We start from the raw sequence: 19,097 nt of genomic DNA, 5'->3' as shown, positions 1-19,097 counted from the left end.
CCAGATAAGAATATGCCACTCATGTGGAGGAGTGAAAAATCAAACCCAGTACTCCAGATTAGAGTCCACCTGCTCTTAACCACTACACCACACTGGCTCTCAAGTAAGCCTGACTGTATTTACAAAGCACCTATTTACACAGGACTGAGGCCTTACAAGCAATCCTTTAGGAAACAAATCCCAATAAGTTCACTGACAGTGGCTGAGAAGTATGCAGAGGGGCTGTGTGGTGATGTGGTTAGTCTAGGAGTGGACAGACTCATTCACCAGAGAGCTCATTGGGTGATCTTGGATCTATTGTTCTCTACATCACAGGGCTGTCAGAAGAATAAACCACTTACACTGTCCTGAGCAGCTTTGAAGAAAGTCAAAACACACAAGAACAATAAATGGATAAAAGATGCATTAAAAATGCATTGAAATAAAATGCATAAATTATCAGGTTGAGCATCACCATACTAGCAGAAAAATCAACAGGAATTTCTTCTGTGAAGAACCATACCACAGTTCAGCAACTCTTAAGAGCATTTAATGCACTGCCTACATTATAAAATTCTCAATAGTCCCAACACTCACTCTATATTCACTTCCCCAGTAACTTGGCCCATAAACTTCACAGCTAATGCATACTAGTTTAAAGGGAGCATATCAGGGGACATCAGTAGGGAGAGAAGATCCAACCAGAGAAAACTTTCTAATAATCAGAAGAACAATGAAAACAACTAGAGACTGCAGGGCCCACAGATAACTTCGACCCATCTTGTAGTTCTCTTCCAGTTCCCTGATAAAATCTTACCAAGAAGCTCGATTCAACTACAGGTTTCTCTTCTATGCTATCCTTCTGATACATTTCACTCCATGAAGCCTCTGCTGCCTATTCTCTGAGTGGGAACTGCGGCTCTTCCTTCCCACCTGGGAATGATAAATATAGATTGGCCACCAAATACAGTTCTCCAGTTAATTAGGTTTTCTAGCCCACACTTGTGATTTGTTTTATACTCCTGCAAAAAAAGGGAAAGGAAAGCCAATGTATTGCAAAGAATGTCCAAGTCCTTCTGCTCCTATTATCCTTGCTGATTCATGATCAGAACCCTAAGTCATGTTCTGAAGTGACACAGCAGTATTTCTGGTAAGTTCAGAGCCTAAAACAAAAGCAGTCAAAAGTCTGAGTAAAGCTACAGGATTTCCTTTCAAATCCAGGAGTGCAGTGTTAATTTGCAAACTGTTTCCCAAATCTTCAGGCTTAGTTTTTATGTAATACACATTCTCTCTATCTCTCAGGGAAGGGGAAGAGAGTCCTCATCCCAGTACAGCTTTATAAAAGGGTACCAAAGGAATGGATAAGAAGAGGGGTTGAAGGGTGATCCTGCCATCTCTAACCTGAGCTTCACTTTAAGTGTCCTGCTCTCTTCTTCACTTGCAATATTCATTTTCAATTATTAGCTAATGCCAGGAGAAGTATCCTATCAGTGGAGCTGGAGTCAACACAGCAATTATCATTACAAGGATTGTAGGACAGATGTTAGAAAGTCATTTTCAGAGAGTGTGGCTGAAGCACCTCTTGCAGTGTTATTGAACAGAAGCCACGACTTTCAAGCAAGCCTGACAGCTTAAGAAGCCAAGGACATTTGAGATCGTTGAAGTTCCACAGTCTGAAAAACATTCAGGACAGGAATTGTCAGGGCTCTGGCTTGTTTCTCTTCAGGCAGCAGATTGGGTGGTAAATCTGGATGTGAACTGCCAGGTTTCAGACTACAGGTGAGGGCTCATGTCACTGCATGCTTCTGCATGGGAAAATGTTCCCTACGTGTAGAAAACCAGCATGCTAAGTTGCCTGGTCTGAACTTATCCCTGATATTTACTTTTCTATGAGCAGGATTTATCGATTTGTTTATTTTGTATAGTGGAGAATTCAGCATGTGATACTTCACTTTGGAGAGGCAGAATATAAATAATGTAAACAAATAAGCTAGGGCTACACCAGCAGAAGTAGTATATAGCCTTCAGTTTCCCAGACTGATGGAAAAAGGAGCACCCTTTTTTTTCTAAACTAAAACTGGAGTCACACTTCATTCCTCTCATATAACAAAAAGGTTTCCATTAAGAACCTGAAAGGATGTTGTGTCCTTTGAAGAGTCCACTTCCTTCTATTTCATTGCGAATCAATATTCTGGAAATCCTACATTCTTTCTGATTGGAAGAAAACAAGCCCCTAAGCAGCAAGTTGTGGCAGTGCAGTGACTCACTGCAGAGGCACAATGAAGAGCCTCATCGAAGGGGGATAATTCTTCTATGATTCATGCATAGATAAAACACAAAGCCTTGTTCTTCCAAGTTCCTGGGATCTGGTTAATAATGAAATATTTCTTATGGTATTCAGTTTGGGAATTGCTGAGCCAGATTCTTCAGAGGCTATTACTCAGTACCACATGCCTGGACTTCAAAAAAAAATTGCACAAACTCATATCTGGAGTTCATACTCTGTAGTGTTTGTTCACTGAGAGGCCAGCTTTTTTTCTGGCTCTGTTCCTGTATCTTCATCATAGAAATAGTTCAGCTAAAACTTTTCCTGACATGTAGATAAGGAGATGGGAAGAGTTCCCCTGTGATAACAATGTTTCAAGCTGGTAACAGAAACACAAGAGCAGAGTCTGGAAACAGTGGTGTAGCTACCACGGGAAATGGTGGGGACAGGCGCCCTGGGCGGATGTCACTGGGGTCACGCGGTGGGGGTGGAAAATCACTCCTCACACCCCTCCTCCTTCCCCCCTTGCCCCGCCCCACCAGGACCAGCAGAGGCCGCTGCCGGGAGCCCTGGCCTGGCCCCCCGCCAGCTAAGGTAAGTAAGGGCAGGTTGCAGGGCGCAGGGGGGTGGCCCAGGGGCCGTGAGGGTGGAAAAATCAGAGTCTGCCCAGGGCTCCATTTTTCCTAACTACACCCTGCCTGGAAATGCCAGCCATCTGGTTTACGAAGCAGATGCTTCCCATGAATTCTTAGAACAAGTGTATTGCTAATAGCTTAATAGCTTAATAATTGCTCTCAGTACATGTGGTAGGGTTACCAACCTCCAGGGGGTGGCTGGCAATCGCTAGCTATTACATCTGAACTCCAGAGATCAGCTCACCTGAAAAAAATGGCGACTTTGGAAAGTCAATGGCATTAACCCCCACTGAAGTGACTCCCCTCCCCAAGCCCCACCCCCAAGTGACTCCCCTCTCCTCAAGCCCCCCCCCCAAGATCTCAAGCTATTTCCCAGTCCAGAGCTGGCAATCCTAAGTAGTGGTCTCAAGTACTATGGAGAAGAAGGTGTTCAGAATGTATAAATAATGCTCATGGACATCTAGCTAATCTTCAACCAAGCAAGAGTTGACAGTATGAATAAGATGCATTTTTTAAATCCTTCAACTAGAACAGAAGAAGAGGGGTTTGGGTTTATACCCTCCTTTTCTCTCCTGGAAGGAGTCTCAAAGCAGCTTACAAACACCTTCTCTTCTCCCCACAACAGACACCTTGTACGGTAAAGCTGAGAGAGTTCTGAGAGAACTGTGGCTAGTTCAAGGTCAGTCGGCAGGCTTCATGTGCAGGACCGGGGAAACAAATCCAGTTCACCAGATAAGAGTCCCCTGCTCATGTGGAAAAGTGGGAAATCAAACCTGGTCTTCCACTGAATTAAAAGTCCACTCCTCTGAACCACTACACCACAGTTCTTAATTTTTATCCAAACTTAAGTTTTCTTAAACCTCAGCTGCTGAATCTGTTTCAGGTACCAAGGCTGAGTTCAGGAATATACTAAATAAAGGAAAACAGCTCTGAGCATGTACAGAGTGCTTTCTCCCCACTGAGCAACCACAGCCTATCCTTACTAACATAAGGTTAAGAGGCAGAGATTCTAAATGGTGTGGCTTTCTGATCAGCCAGAGCTCTTCCAGCCCTTTCCCTTTTGAAAAATTAAGCACTGGTGAATACAGAAAGAGACAAGATGCTCAGCATCCAAAGAGGAACACTCTCAGTTAAGACAAAAAGAAAGCTACTGGGACTTGAGGAGCATTTAGCTCCTTAAGCATCCGAAGACAGGTAGGAAAGGAGTCGAACAGTGTCGTCTGGTAAGCCTCCCCACCTGAACCATTTATCTATTTATTTAGGTTTCTTTGCCCTCTGTTTAAACAGCCTGCTCAAAGCACTTTACAAAGCAAACCATAGTAAAAACAAAACACCAGAAAACCAACTAACATCTAATAAAGGACCACGGACAAGCAAGAAAGAGCATGCAAACAGCACAAAACAACTAGCAGGCCAGACTCTAAAACCATCCAGACTGCCAGAGAAAACTGTGGTGAAAGCTTGTGCCCTGTGCTGTGATATGTTGGTTGGTTCTAATAAAAGGCATTAGATGGCTTGATTTTTGGATTCATCCCATCTATCCTCTGCCCTTCCTCCAACCAATTCAGGGCAGCATTCAAGGATTTTCCCATTTAATCCTCATAACAGTCCTGTGTGAGACTGTGTGAGAGATTAAACTGAGAGAGAGAGAGAGAGAGAGAGAGAGAGAGAGAGAGAGAGAGAGAGAGAATAGACTGAGATCAACCAACAAGCCTCAGGGCTGAAGGTCTAACCAGATGGATACAGCAGATCCATTGACCACTCAGTTTTCTTCTGAGTTCAATACAACCACAGAGAGGGGTGCAAACTGAATTACAGACATGGAATTAGGAGAGGGGACCATTTTCTCAATCCAACTGCCACACATACTATCTCCTCAAAGTTGCCTGGCAGAAAACAGGAAGGTAAAACACCTCTTCCCAGTCAGCCACCTTCCCTCTCCCCATGGCTGCTTTGAATTAACCATATACATACAACCATAGGAGCTCATCCTAGATCACCTCTGAGCCAAAATTTGAACCCAGGTCCACCTTCTCCAAATCTGTGACTCTGATCACTGCACCACTCCAGTTCGCCACAGTTGCACAGGAAGCACAAATTCCGCAGTGATCTCTTTTTCAGGTGAAGAGGGACAAAAATCACAGCATCTATGGATGTCCAGCCTTACACAGCTATTTAAGGTACTGGTCCTCCTCTGTCAGGAATTAAGTCAAACCAACCTTCTAAAACACATACTGGGTGGCTGGATGAGGGAGGGCTCCTGTCTCTTTCAGAAGTATGCAAAAATGTGACAGTCAGCCTGGGAGATCTTTCTTACCCCACAGTAGAGGAACAGAACGAGTTACAAATGGCCTTCTCTTCAAAACCGTCCTCTGTTGGATCTGGTCTCCACTGCTAGTGCAAAATCCCTGCTGTTGATTTGGGGAATGTGCCTTTGCTGCCTGGGATGTGTCAGTTAGCCTTAGGAAATGTTTGATCAAAGAGATCTAAAAGTTCAGTTCTATATTTAAATGAACTCTGTTGTTGATTGATCTGCTGTTATTATTAAGGACATTTTTTACCCTGAGTTTCTCACAAAGGTTCAACACCCACACTTCCCGAATCTCCTTATTTTCTGCCCTCTGGCAACATTACGTGCCTTGTCTTTTGGGCCTAAGGATTCCCGCCCACCTCTGCTGATCTGTTTGTTTGCTATAACTATGCCCACATGCAAGCCTTCAGACAGCCCTGGGTCCTGACATTCTGTTCTAGTCCCTCCCTTCCCTCAACATGGCATGCAATTCCAGTCCTAGAAGCTTCTTCTTCTTCACTGAGAGCGCCCACACCTTTATCAATCTCCAGCATCACCAAAAAGCTGAGGAGAGGACAGAGAACAGCCCCTGTGGGCCTGCTAAGGGAAGGCAGCTGAGCTGGTACAGGGTATAAGGAGAGGAGACCAGGGTCCGTTCCACTCAGCCTAAATAAGATGTCTTGGGGGTGCTTAAAAAAAGGTGTCCTGGGAAGGCACTCCACACTGCTTTCTTCCATAGACGTCCTCAGGATGCCTCAAGGCGCCATTTTTGGAGAACGCTTCAAAGTACGCCTGCAAGACGTCTCCTGCCTGGCTGTGTGGAGGCATCTTATTTTCCCCTCCTGACCATTTTTGTTCTCTGGTTAGTTTCACCCTCAGTTTGTGCTCAACATTTTGTGAGCAATTGAAGGGATTCTCCCAGCCACCATTTGCTGAAGGTCAGAGGCGTACCGGGGTTATTGGCGCCTGGAAACAAATTGTCTCCAGAAAGCCCCCCGGCTCTGCCCCCACTGCCCTCGACTTCGCCCATGTCACCATGGACATGGGCAAGGTCTAGGGTGCCCACCCACCCCCACTCCCCCTGCCAGCTGGGTTCCCAGTCAGCAGCCTGCATTCTCTTCTGACCTCCCCTCCGGGCAGGCCAGAAGAGACTGCAGTCCCGGCCTCGGAGACCTTCTTTTATAAGCACTGAGGCCGGGGGGGGGCTTGGGGAGCAGGAGGGGGTGGGACTGCAGGCTGCCGGCTGCCGGCTGGGAGCCCAGCTGGAAGGAGGGAATGAAATGAGAGGGGAGTCCAGGACGGGGTTGAGGACGCTTAGAGGCAGAAGGAAGTCCTGCTGTCTCGTTGTTTTGGTGTGTCTCGGACGGGGTCGAGGCACATGAAAACGATGAGACAGCAGGACTTCCTGGTCACATGAGGGGCCAATTTTGTGCCCCCCACATGACCAGAAGAGTGGCGCCCGGGGACAAGGGGTACCCCTTGTCCCTAAGCACATACACCACTGCTGAAGGTTAACCCAGGATGTTTGATTTATCAGATTTGTATACCACCCTCCCCTGAAGGGCTCAGGTGCAAATAACAACAGCTGCAAAAAACACAACCAATAATCATCACATTATGGCAAACTCTCATCCTGGGCACCTTTTCAGCCCAAAACGTACAAAGTTGTACTCAGCAGGTGGTCCTCCCAATTCTGGCAATATATAGTTTTCCTTTTTTAAATTTTTTGAAGGAGCTATCTTCCAAGATATGCAAACACGAATGACAGAATCTTAGCCATTTGGAGGAGTCCCAATGAAAAGCACTGGGACCACAGAGGATAGGTCCACAATGGGCGGTAAAGCTGTCTTCTGCGGTCCCAGTGCTTTTCAGTGGGAGTCCTCCGAGCAGCTAAGATTCTCTCATTCGTGTTTGCATATCTTTGAAGACAGCTCCTCCAAAAGAAAAATAGAAAACTATATATTGCCAGAATGGGCAGGGCCAGCTGAGTACAACTATGTACTTTTGGGGCTGAAAAGGTGCCCAGGATTGGAGCCTGCAGAGCAAATGACCTGGGGCAACCTTCAGCAAATGGTGGCAGGGAGAATCCCTTCAGCTGCACATAAAATGTCAGACACAAGCTGAAGGTGAAACTCACCAGACAACAAAACGGTCTGGTGGGAAACAGCTTCTTTTCCCTCTGACACCTTTGCTGTCTGGAAAGCACACCAGAAACTACCTCTTTTTAAGACATCCCAGAGGTCTTAATTTGGGTGTGCAGAGTGAAAAGAGACAGTTGACTCTTTTTTGTACTATGTGGAGTGGGCCTGGGTGAGATCGAGGGTACATATGTGTACCCTGTGTCCAGCCCCCTCTGGTAACAAGGCCCCAGCCCAGTATCAGACAAGCCTAGCATCTCTCAGGACCCTTGTACAGTTCCAAAAGTTGTTTTACCTTTGATGCATGCCAGTCTGCACCCAAGTTTGCAGCCAGGAGGGGTATCAATGCTGAGTCTTCTTTAATCACAATGTTCCCAGTTTGAAAGGGACAGTGTATATATCTCAAGGTGCTCCTCACTTTGGCTGTCTCATTTGCAGATTGAAAAGGAAGACAGGAAAAAGTGCAAAACTGTAAAGCTGCCAGCATCTCCCACTCTCTGAACCGCTATTCTGTTTGTTCCCCACCCCCTTCTGCTTTCGGCTGGGAGCACAGGGAGCTGAAAGATAAAGGAGGCTGGCCCAGCTCTCCCAATGGACAATTGCAGCCAACCTGGCCCTTTACGCACATAATCGGACCCGGAAATAGGAGCTTGGCTTCCCCACCAGGCACGCACTCCTCCTCCTCCCCAGCCCTTCTCAGTCTGGCAGTTCTGCAAGCTGTACCAGCCTTCATCGGCTCTGCCTCCTCCTCAAACTGTATCCCATTCTGACTGGGTCAGAGATCCCAACAATATACAAAGGACTCATTTCAGAGCAAATCGGCCTTCTCTGAGCTTCTGCAAGCCATCAGTCTGCAGTTCCCACCCATTTGTTTGGATGGAGCTTCTGTGGAAAGAGCACTTGGTGGATTGTGTCCATTGCTCACTCATCCTGCCCCCTCCCTTCCCCATCTAATCTAATCTATCCATTGTCTGATGGGAAACTGAGATGGCAAGAAGCTTTTATCTAACAAACGCTATTCTCAAGACAGCATGTAATAGGATATCTGCCGGAAGATATCTACTCAAATGAGAACCCTGTCCCAAAGCAGAGTTTATCTTCCAACTATTATTTTAATGCACAATTACAAGGGCGAGAGAAGGGGTCAGCATCAAGTACATCAGGTTATGCACACACAGACACACTCTGTATTTGCATAACTGCCTCTCCTAGGTTTATGAGCATGGACTTTTAAGCCAGGTGTTGACACTGTGCTGCCATAGTACTAAGCATTTAATCAGGACCAACAATATGCTGGATGAGTATTGGACGAGTGACGCAGTGGCTACCCAGGCTTACTGTCAGCAACCAAGAGTCCAGATGAAGAGACTGTAGACTTTCACATGCTGGGATTAGGGGAAAGTCAGATTAGCCATGAAGGACCAGATAAAGGGAAGTTCTGCTCTTAGGACATGAATGTTAACTCAGGAGCTCAGAAATACTTCCATGCTACACCCCTTTGTTTGCATAGGTTACACATGCCTACATCAGCCATCTGCCTAGTCTTTCCATCCTCCCAAGAAAGGAAATTTCCAAAGCAGCTTCTTTCCATTCCATTTCCCTGAACAACAATGCTAGGAGACAGCATCAGAAAAGGTCTAAACCTCTATGCCCTATTTGTTAGCCATCCAAAGCAACTGGTTGGCTGCTGTGTGAAACAATTCACGGGACTAGATGGAGCGCTGGTCTGATCCAGCAGGACTCTTCTTTCAAACATCACTGCTCTGAAAGGCTGCCAATTTTTTTCCTGGTAGGGTGTCTGTCTTTAACAGCAGCATAAATAACAGAAATTTTAGAAGGCAAAGCTTTTCCCAGCTTGGTGTTGCGGTGATGGAAAAACCTTTGCCCACTGAATTTCTGCTTCTTATATAACCTTAAAAGGTACAAGGAAAAGGTTGCTTTAAAAGGTTGCTAGGAAAAGTTGGCAGTCCCAAGTTCTCAGATTAATTAGAATGTCTTCCATTCTATATCTTAAAAGGGGCTTGGACAGATTTATGGAGAAGTCGATCTATGGCTATACCAATCTTGATCCTCCTTGATCTCAGATTGCAAATGCCTTAGCAGACCAGGTGCTCAGGAGCAGTGGCGGCAGCAGAAGGCCACTGCTTTCACGTCCTGCATGTGAGCTCCCAAAGGCATCTGGTGGGCCACTGTGAGTAGCAGAGTGCTGGACTAGATGGACTCTGGTCTGATCCAGTAGGCTCTTTCTTTTCTTATATAAGCATGCACAAATACACATATGCATACATATCATAGCACACACCACATTCTTACCATAAGGCAAGTATGCACACAAAATTGTACACGTGAGTGTCATACAAGCACCGTCAGAAGAAACTCCCCAAGTGAGCACTGCATTTGTACACAGTGCCAGCTTGAGCTAATGATAAACAATCCAAAAATCCATTAAGCAATACATGCACAATGACACTGCCATTTTCCCTTCCTCTAACCTTCTCTTTAATTCATTCCCCTGTGGCACCATTGCATAGTGTACTGTGGTACTGACCGTTCAGTTTTAATTGTTAGCCTCTCGTTGTCAGCTGCCCTGAGCCCATTTACAGGAAAGGGCAGCCTATGCATTGAAATATAAATAAATAAATTATAAGTAAATAAGCCCTGAGTATAAACATACCGGTATTCTTCAACTTCTAGGATAGCTTATTTCATAAGTCTTCCAAATTGTACAACACATTTGGTTACTCTTAGTTGTCTGAAGGGCATTCAGGAGTATGTGTCTATCTTGTAACTTCTTGAAAGGTATACTAATCACTGTGCTCCTAAGGCTCAAAATCATTCCTGGACACAGCACAAAGGCCTATTTCTTTTCGGAGACTTTTCTAACGTTCCCGGTGATGAAGAGGTCAATGCGTATCCACGTGCTTGGGGGACAGGGCAGCGGACCATGCCATCTCAAGCAAGTTATCATACATTAAAAGTAACTTTAATTGTAATAGGATCAACTGTTTTGATGCCAGTTTGAGAACTGTCTGAATGCAAGCCAGTATCCACAGGAAAATTAGTCCGCTCTCTCCCTGTAGTTGGCTTTGCATGCTCCACATCTAAGAGGGTCTTCTGTGCACTCAAGGAATCCATACCCAAGAGATTTAGATGTACAGTAGGTGCCTGGCAGAGGAAAATGGCACAATTACAGCAGATTTTCAGTCGCTATTGCAAAACCATTTTGAATAAGGTGATCCAGATGCTACACTGCCACAGGTTCATTCCAAATCTACTTTTTACAAGCACTTACAACAGAGATCCAGGAATTCTCAAAGGGCATCAAGCACAAAAAGGCATTTTCTCCTCAAAAGGTCACAGAAAAATGTCATATACCCATTTTTTTTACAAAAAAAATGTATTTGCACTCAGTGTCTCAACAAAGAACACGGTACAGATGATGCCATTGGATTTTCTGTCCTGAGTGTGGGGGATCCTTCTGTTATCCCCTCATCTTTCCATATTCAGGCTGAGCAATTAAGACAATCTTTCAGTGACCTGAAAAAGTAGAGCTAAAGCTTCCCGCACATTCTCTCTCTCTCTCTCTCTCTCTCTCTCTCTCTCTCTCCCTTTCCACCCCACTCCTCTCCCAGCCAATTTCACTAGGATGAACAGGTTTTTGAAACACTTTAAAAACCTACAAAACTTATTTGACCTGAGTCCATAATGGGTAAGGGGAAAAAATGAACATGTATATTTTCTGGTAATAACTGTATCATGTTCAGATCTTTGAAAAACAGGAATTTGTACCAGCCAGTTCCAAGCCAATTTCAACTCTGACATTAGATTTCCTAGCTGACAAGTATCACGCCTGTAGATGTTCCAGGATGTGTCATGTCAGGAAGCCTTGGAGGGCACGATAAGAGGAAGTAACCACAGATTTGTTCTTCAGGGACAGAAACAATGGCAATAAGAAACGCTGATAAGGCAGATCTAGGCTACATGAAGTCAACAAGTCTTATAGAAGGGGAAAGAAAGTTTCAAGGAATGAGTGTATAAACTGAATGTTATTCTTGGCATTCGAGGTTCTGGATGACCTGACTCTACTGCAAAGAATGGTGGCAGGTGTTATGTATGACCCAGTTTGTGTTTTCATGCACGCCTGTGTTTTAGGATCTACAGCTGGCTCAGTTCCCTCTATTCTCAACAAGGGAGTGTGTATGAGCGAGAGGCTGAACATCAAGGACATGGGTATGCCATTTTCTGAAGACCATGACTAAGAGCTGATTCACACAACCATGCGCATCCCATGAAGACTGCAACAGCAAGGGTTGACTGGCATATATGAACAAGTTCGGGCAAATTGAACACCAAGAACAATTAAATGTCCCCTCAAATCCCACACTGCTCAATTAAGTCAGTTCACATATTCAGCTCCTTGCCATCAAATAAATGGATAATGGAGCAATGAGCAGAGGCGTAGCATTGTGATGCATTGGGCGCGCACCCCAGTGGGGGTGTGGCGAGGGTGTTCTGGGGGCATGGTGGGGGCATTTCAGGGCGGGACAGGGGCATTCCAGGGCAGGACGGGGCAGAGGATGCACTGGTGCACCAGGCGCTTTCCCCCTTTGCTATGCCTCTAGTGTTGAGACAGACTGTATATGTGTTGTTAAGGAAGTTCTTGGTTCAAATTCTGTTATGAACTCACTGGGCCTTAGGCAAGCCATTAATTCAGGAAAGAAAATTCATATAGTATCCATTATCACTGGAGCAGTAAATAATTCCATGGGTGTATCACCTCCATCGCACCAAATCCATGTGGTAGGTTTTGGTTCACATAAAAGATATGTTCTGTTTACTACAGACACACCCAGCTGCATACCAAGAATTCTGTTCCGAAGGGTTTTGTGGTGGACAAAACAAAGGACCCATTCTTCACTACAGCACTAGATCAGACCCGCGAACAAATCAATGCCTTCAGGAAAACAGATGCAGGTGCAGCAGGTGGGCAGCTAGCCTGGTACTGAGAAGACGAGCAAGCCCTGAACTATTCAGAATGATTTTGGACAAGTAAGATTCCCTCAGCAGCAAGGAAAGAACAAATCACTATAAACAAGAACCAGGCATGCAAATGTTCTTTGCTGAGCAAGTCTCAGCTCTGGTCACAATCATGAAGACTGTAGTGACTTCCTAAGATGCCAAGGACATAATAGGTTCTACTGAAGAGGATACCATTAGAGGTTCATCCAGACTGGACCAGGAACAAGACTGCCTCTTGGTTATGAGAGAGATCTGAACCAATCACAGAACCAAAACCAGAAAAACAAAGTGTTATTGTTCTTCAGAAAGAATGCTCAAGCAAAAAAAAGAAAAGGCCCACATCACAACACTGAAAAATTATTGTGCTTTCTTCTCCAGATTTTTCTAATACCATGTTAGACCAGAGGCTCTTTTTAAGCAGGGGGATCAGCTGTGGTGAACCAGGACCTGGCAACAAGACAGGCCTTCTAATGAAGATCAAGGCAGTAGCCCAACCTTCAGATTCAGCCCTCAAACTGGCTGAAGAGGTACTTACATCAGGATCCTGCCGAACATTTATATCAACACAAGGTACCTGCCACATTTCTTGTGACATGAGGAGCATGTGGACAGGTTCAGCATGGCATGGGATGCCTACATTACACAGAACCCCCATTTTAAAAAGAAAATAATGACATGTGTAGTACATTCAGGGCCTGAGTACTATGTTCAGCTGGCAGGAAAAAAGTACACTTTGAGCCAAACTCTCTCAAGAAAGTTGAAACCCAGCTGATCAGTCAGACACAGCATACTATGGGCCAGACAGCACAGAAGTTGTTATCATCATTGCTTCCAACTTGCAATGTATTCCAGCAAGAACATACCACAGGTACATTGCAGTACATGGAATTGCAGCCAACTTAGGTCCAATGAAAACCCAAACACAGTCCATATCTTATGCATTCAGCATAGTAAGACATCATTCTTTGCTGCAAAAAGCAACCCCCCCCCCAAAAAAAAACCAATAGCTGGGGACTCATTAAACTTTCAAAATGGAGAATCCCCAACACATATTCTTGATGATACCATGGTGCTACTTGGAAGGTATGCAATAATTCAGAGGGGCAGAGCCAATGAATTGTTTAAAGTCAATGAAACAAGATTTATAAGAAGGTCATGATCCTAAGAGAATCCCACCAAGAAAGCACAGTACAGTATGTCCAGTCTTCTAGCAGGAACATTTACAAGGAACAGGTATTTTAAAGAAATCCAAAAGGTATCTACCGTGTTTCCCCGAAAATAAGACAGTGTCTTATATTAATTTTTGCTCCCAAAGATGCGCTATGTCTTATTTTCAGGGGATGTCTTATATTTCTGTGTTCTGTTCATCAGGCATGCTTCCAAACAAAAACTTTGCTACATCTTACTTTGGGGGGATGCCTTATATTTCGCACTTCAGCAAAACCTCTACTACGTCTTATTTTCCGGGGATGTCTTATATTCGGGGAAACAGGGTAGTACTAGAGCTAGAAAGGGGAGAGTGGATCTAAATAGATACCCAAGTGGATAACTCTTAGCCAAGCTTAGGAAAAGTCACAGAAAAAATAGCCATAGGTCATAGGACAAAAAAAAGTAATAGGAAATCCATTTGCTCCAGAAGGGAAGGATTTTCTATGACTGAGGCATTATAAGGTTTTGCCTTAGCATGATTGGCACATTATATTACACTTTTTAAGAGGAAATGACTTTGTGTGGAAAAGGTGGATGCCAATCTAAGCAACTCTTCAACAGTTGGGTTTCGTCATTAAAAAAAACTTTATAACTGTTATTTGTAGTCTGGAAGCTTGACACTACATGATCATATTAATTTTGACAACTGAAAAGGACCATTTGGCCAAAACACATCTGTTTGTTAGGATCAAAAAAGTGACCTATTGTACTGTATTCTAAGTATGATGTTGAATGCATGAGGTAGGCTATTGTGAGCCTTTTATATGTATAGATGATTTTAATGTGTAATAAATACTTGTGGTTTTGACAGTTAGATGTTGTACATTTAGTGGCCTTTTAAACATTTTCTTGATCTTCTAGGTACTTAATTATGATTTTTCAGAGTCAGTAACCCCTTAGTCATTTTTCTACATGAGCACTGAAGGAAAGCAGAATTATACCTGCCAGCTCCAACCCCTGACTGCCGTGCATTCAACTGAACGTCTGGAGCAGGCCGGGGCCCATAGTCATGCAGGCAGGTGGGATCTTCCACCTGATCAGATTGCTGAGTCAAAAAGCAGAGTTACAATCACATGGAGTTGCATATCAGTGTACAACTTATGTGTGTAGGTGTCACTGCAGATGTTCATGCAGACGTTGGGCAGAGCTGCCATGTACAATCTTAACCCCTCAAGTCAACATGCAGACAAAGTCTGAAGATGGATAGTATCTAACTTTACTGTCTAGCAAAACACTGCTATACATGTGTATGTGATTTAGAGTGATATTATACGATTTCACATTACATTGCGAACATGTGTTTTCAGTCTGTATTCCCAGGCATGTTATATTTGCCATCTAATTCTGTTTGGATTTCACGATCCTCAAGTTGGAACATCATCTTGATACAGCTAGGGTTCACAAGTGAACAATGTAAATAAATCCCCAAAGTGTTTCAAAGGTGGCATAAATTTGAGGATGGATCCATATCAGGTAATTGCTACAAGTCCATAGAAAATTTGATGCTTTTAACCCAAAGGGCATAATTTGCTTTTAAAAAATCTACAGCTTAACCATAATCTCTAGGTTGCAGCCTCCCATCTGCAACATGAAGGAAGCAATACTGACCTACCTTACAGGGCTTTTATAAAAATTAATGATTTGGACCCTCTAACATCTCTTGCTTTGATAACCTTATGGGATCACCCTGAGTCAGCTGTGACTTGATGGCACGTTCCATCCTAAAAGTACAATAATAAAACAAAATAAAAATAATACTTTGGTTGGGATACGTTTTCTAATTGTCCAGTCCTACTGTCTAGAGCAATTCTGTCCCGCTAGATCAGTTTAGGTCCCAGGTAAGGGGTGACTGAAAAGGTTTTTAATGTGGGCCAAGATGTCTCATCAGGTGTCACGTTAAATCAGGCAGGGTGGGTGGGTAGGGGTCCACGTGGAGATAGCCCAACCTTTCCTCTCTTTGCCCCCACTGCTCTCTTCCCACCCTCCATTCCTGTAAATACAGCCTGAGCTGGTCTGCAGCTGCAGTGCACAGTCTGCTCCTCCTCCCAGCATCTGTGTTATGCTCGTGTGGACAATCACATACATTTCACAGGGATGGAGCTGCACAGGAAGACTCCTGCTTCTATACACAAACACTGATATGGATATGAATATACAGATATCTGATAAAATCCTGAAGTTGTCACAGAAGCCCTATAGAGAAGGGAAACAAAGCACAGCCTGCCTATTAAAACCTGATGGGGAATTTTTTTTACTAAAGCTGAGGGGAAAAAAAGGGGGGGGGTTAGGACACCTAATTTCTATGTTTGTTTATTCTTATGTCACCCCCACTATCCCTGACACTGTTCCCACTTTTCCTCTCTGTTTACTGCCCACAGAATGGTGCAGGCTTGGCACAAATGCACCACCAATGCCCTCCTGGCATGGCCAGTGCGGGCAGCAGATGGGTCCTTGCTGCAGTGCCGGTGTGTTTGTAGGCTCTCAGTGCTGCTTGAGGTGTGTGTGTGTGTTGTGAATACAGTGGCGAGGAAGACACCAAGTGTGCTTGTAATCAAGGCTTTGTGTTGCATTCAGTGTATCCCCCCTTCCCCCCCCCCCCACACACAGTGAATTGCTTGGATTATGGCATCCCTGAAAGGGAAGCATCTTTAGTGTGCTCAGGTGGCAAATGTCCCCTGCGGCTACAGGTAAGTTCTCTCCTTTGATTGCTTCTGGAGACATCCCCCCCTCCACACTATATAAGCTGCAGCAAGGCTCTCCGGGTCCTTTGGCGGTCAGATCCCTAGCATCCCTTTCCAACACACACACACACACACACACACACACACACACACACACACACACACACACACACTTATGACAAAGTCTCAAATGTAAGTCACAAGGCAAAAGATGAAAAGCACTTTAGGTTTCCTCAATGGATTGGTGCTCAGGTCTCAGAACCGCTCAGCTGGCAGGATGCTGGGAAGGGGCCGAGGGCAACCCCCCCCCCTTCCCTGGCCATGACAAGCCGTCAGATATCTGTCCCTCCTGATCATTTCTGTCCATCCATCCCTCTCTTTCCCTAATTAAGCACAAAGAGGGCTGGAGAGCCAGGAGGGGAGGCAGCCAGGGTCGCGCTCACTGCAAAGGCTACCGAAGGAAGCAGGAGAAGGGCCTGGGGCAGAGAGACATTCTAGAGGCAACTGGGGGGGGGGGCAGCATGGCAGTAGGATGGGGAGGGGTGCTAGAGGCAATTGGGGAGGCGGGTCCGGGAAGAGACAGCAGATGCTGGGGGCCAGAGAGAGGTAATGAACACCCCCCACCACCACACACACACACACTTACCCATCGCCCGTTGTCTTTCAGCAGTGGCGGCGGCGGCGGCAGCGACGGTGGGGGCTCCTGTGCCTCCTGGGCCCCCGGTGGCGAGATGCGGGGTCCGCAGCAGTCTCTGGCCCCATCCCTGATCCCGGCAGCCGCGGCCGCCCCCCGGCATGGCTCAGCCTGGGCGAAAGTCCCGCACCCCGCGTGCCCCCGGCCGGCGAGAGGTGCCCACCCGGGGGGCAGGAGGCGGAGGATGGCGAAGGCGCAGCAGGCAGCCCGCTGGGAAGCAGCCTCCCGTGCACCAGCCCCAGAAGGGGCTCCAGGGCCCGCCCGCCCCCCCCTCCCCGCAGCAGCAGCAGCCCAGGGAGGGAGCCAGATGCTGGCGGGGTGGCACAGTCAGGTGGGGAGGGCTTCTCCGCTCTGTCCCGGCGGGGGACGGGTTGCAGGTCCCCGCGCTGCCCGGGCGCTGCCCGCTGCTACCCTTGCGAGCCCTTTGTGCGCGCCGGTCCGGGTCCTCCTCCTCCTCCTCGCCGCGTCCACCACTCTGCCCTCCGGTCCCCAACCCGAGCTCTGCCAACCCGGATCACAACACGCTCCCCCCGCCCCCTCCTCCTCATCCAGTTTAAAAATATCCCTGCCACCCCCATACGCCAAAGGAGCGGATTGGGGGGGGGGGCGGGGGGAGGCGATTCAGGAACAGCTCATAGGGAGATTGGCGAGGCTGGTGCGCGGGTGGGGAGGGGGCCAGATTAAGTCATCTGAGCATCATCGCGATGACCATCGCCGCCTTTCCGTATAGGTGGGATTCGAGGTTTGTGCAAAAGGGGGGGGGGGAGGGAGGGAGAAACGCAGCCCGCCCCCAACCAGCCGAAAATATACCGGCGGCTTTTTGGGATGAGATTCCAGCAAGCTCTGGGCGGCAGGTTTGCGGGAGCGAAAGCAGGGATCCCGCCTCCCCTGCGCCCCCCTCGCTCCCCTTTTCTGCCTCTGCAATGGGAAGGAATACAAAGGAACGCCTTGTGCTGGGGAAGGGGAAGGGGAGGGGGCGACGGGAGGGAGGGAGGAGGAGACTGGGGGGGTGGGCTTTAGGAGGGCCGGAGCCGGGCGAGCCCTTGCACCAGCCGAGGGACTGCACCAAGCGCGGCCCGCGGGGGAGAAGCCCCCGTCCAAGGCACCTGGAAAGGGTGTCGGCGGGAGAGCAGCCAACCGGCTGCAGGGCTTGCTGCGAAGGCCTGGATCTGGAGTCTCCGCGCCCCACCTCAAGTGGCTAATCTGTAAAATGGGCCGAATGGAGACCGTGTCGCCTCCAGGGCAAAGGTGAATAAGCCAGAGCGTAAAGACTGCAGCAGAACCCTTTCCTAGACCTGCCGAGAGGTCCCGCCGGCCCTCGCTCCGCTCCCTGCCCCAATATATCACCCAGTCGCATGAAAATAAATAATATGCCTTACCTAGATCCTTGGACACCCTTCCCCCTCCAGAGTGGACTGGACCCCTGGAATGTTGCCCCCTTTTCTGGAAGCTTTGTTGCTTTCTCCTGTTCAGATTCTGGGCATACAGGCATTTTGTGAAGGCATGTTGTGGGGACAATCATCCCCCCCCCCCTTTTGCACATGAAATGTTGGGCTGTTATTTACATTTGCGGCCAAGAATCTGGATGTTTTTGGGTACAATAAAACTTTGGCTGGGGGTAGGTTGTATTCTCCCCTGCACTCAAAATGGCTCTTAATTTGCTACCAAGAAAACCCTATTTTCTGCTCAATAACTGGGCAAACACAATAGTGAAAGCCGCAGGTGGCAGAACTGTGCAGTCACCAACCTAAAAACAATGCTTGCAACGTCAGTATTGATAAGTGATGCAACTCCATCCTCATGGATCATGCCATAAAAGCTTTCAACTTGTACTTATTCAGTGATTATTTTTTTAGTTTAAAAGCCTGTCCCTTAATGACATTTGACAGAGGTGTTCACACAGCTCCTTTTTTGTCGGTTTTTAAAGACAGTACTAAGCACTCCTCCATTTCCACAGTAATTTTTTCAGGTTTTTGTTTAGATTTGTTGACATTGTTAGGGTTACTCAGAAGAGTTGGTTTTTATACCCTACTTTTCTCAACCTTTAAGGAGACTCAAAGCAACTTACAATAACCTTTCTTTCCCTACAACAGACCCCTCATGAGGTAGATGGGACAGAGAGCATTCTGAGAGAACTGTGACTAGCCCAAGGTCACCCGTGTGGAGGAGTGGGGAATTGAGCTCCA

General features: G+C 46.6%; 1 protein-coding gene across 1 annotated transcript in view; it reads right to left on the bottom strand.

Annotated features, from left to right (window-relative positions):
- MGAT3 (beta-1,4-mannosyl-glycoprotein 4-beta-N-acetylglucosaminyltransferase) overlaps window positions 1-17,867 on the bottom strand; it is a 53,718-nt gene extending 35,851 nt beyond the window's left edge. Inside the window, exon 1 of the mRNA XM_048502174.1 lies at window positions 16,864-17,867. The gene's annotated coding sequence lies outside the window, so the exon portion shown is untranslated. The remainder of the gene's footprint in view (window positions 1-16,863) is intronic.
- Between the last annotated feature and the right edge of the window lie 1,230 nt (window positions 17,868-19,097).

The sequence above is a fragment of the Sphaerodactylus townsendi genome, linkage group LG06 (assembly GCF_021028975.2).
Source record: "Sphaerodactylus townsendi isolate TG3544 linkage group LG06, MPM_Stown_v2.3, whole genome shotgun sequence".
NCBI classification, from domain to species: Eukaryota; Metazoa; Chordata; class Lepidosauria; order Squamata; family Sphaerodactylidae; genus Sphaerodactylus; species Sphaerodactylus townsendi.
Note: the sequence above shows the minus strand (reverse complement) of the source record. Positions and strands in the feature narration are given on the sequence as shown.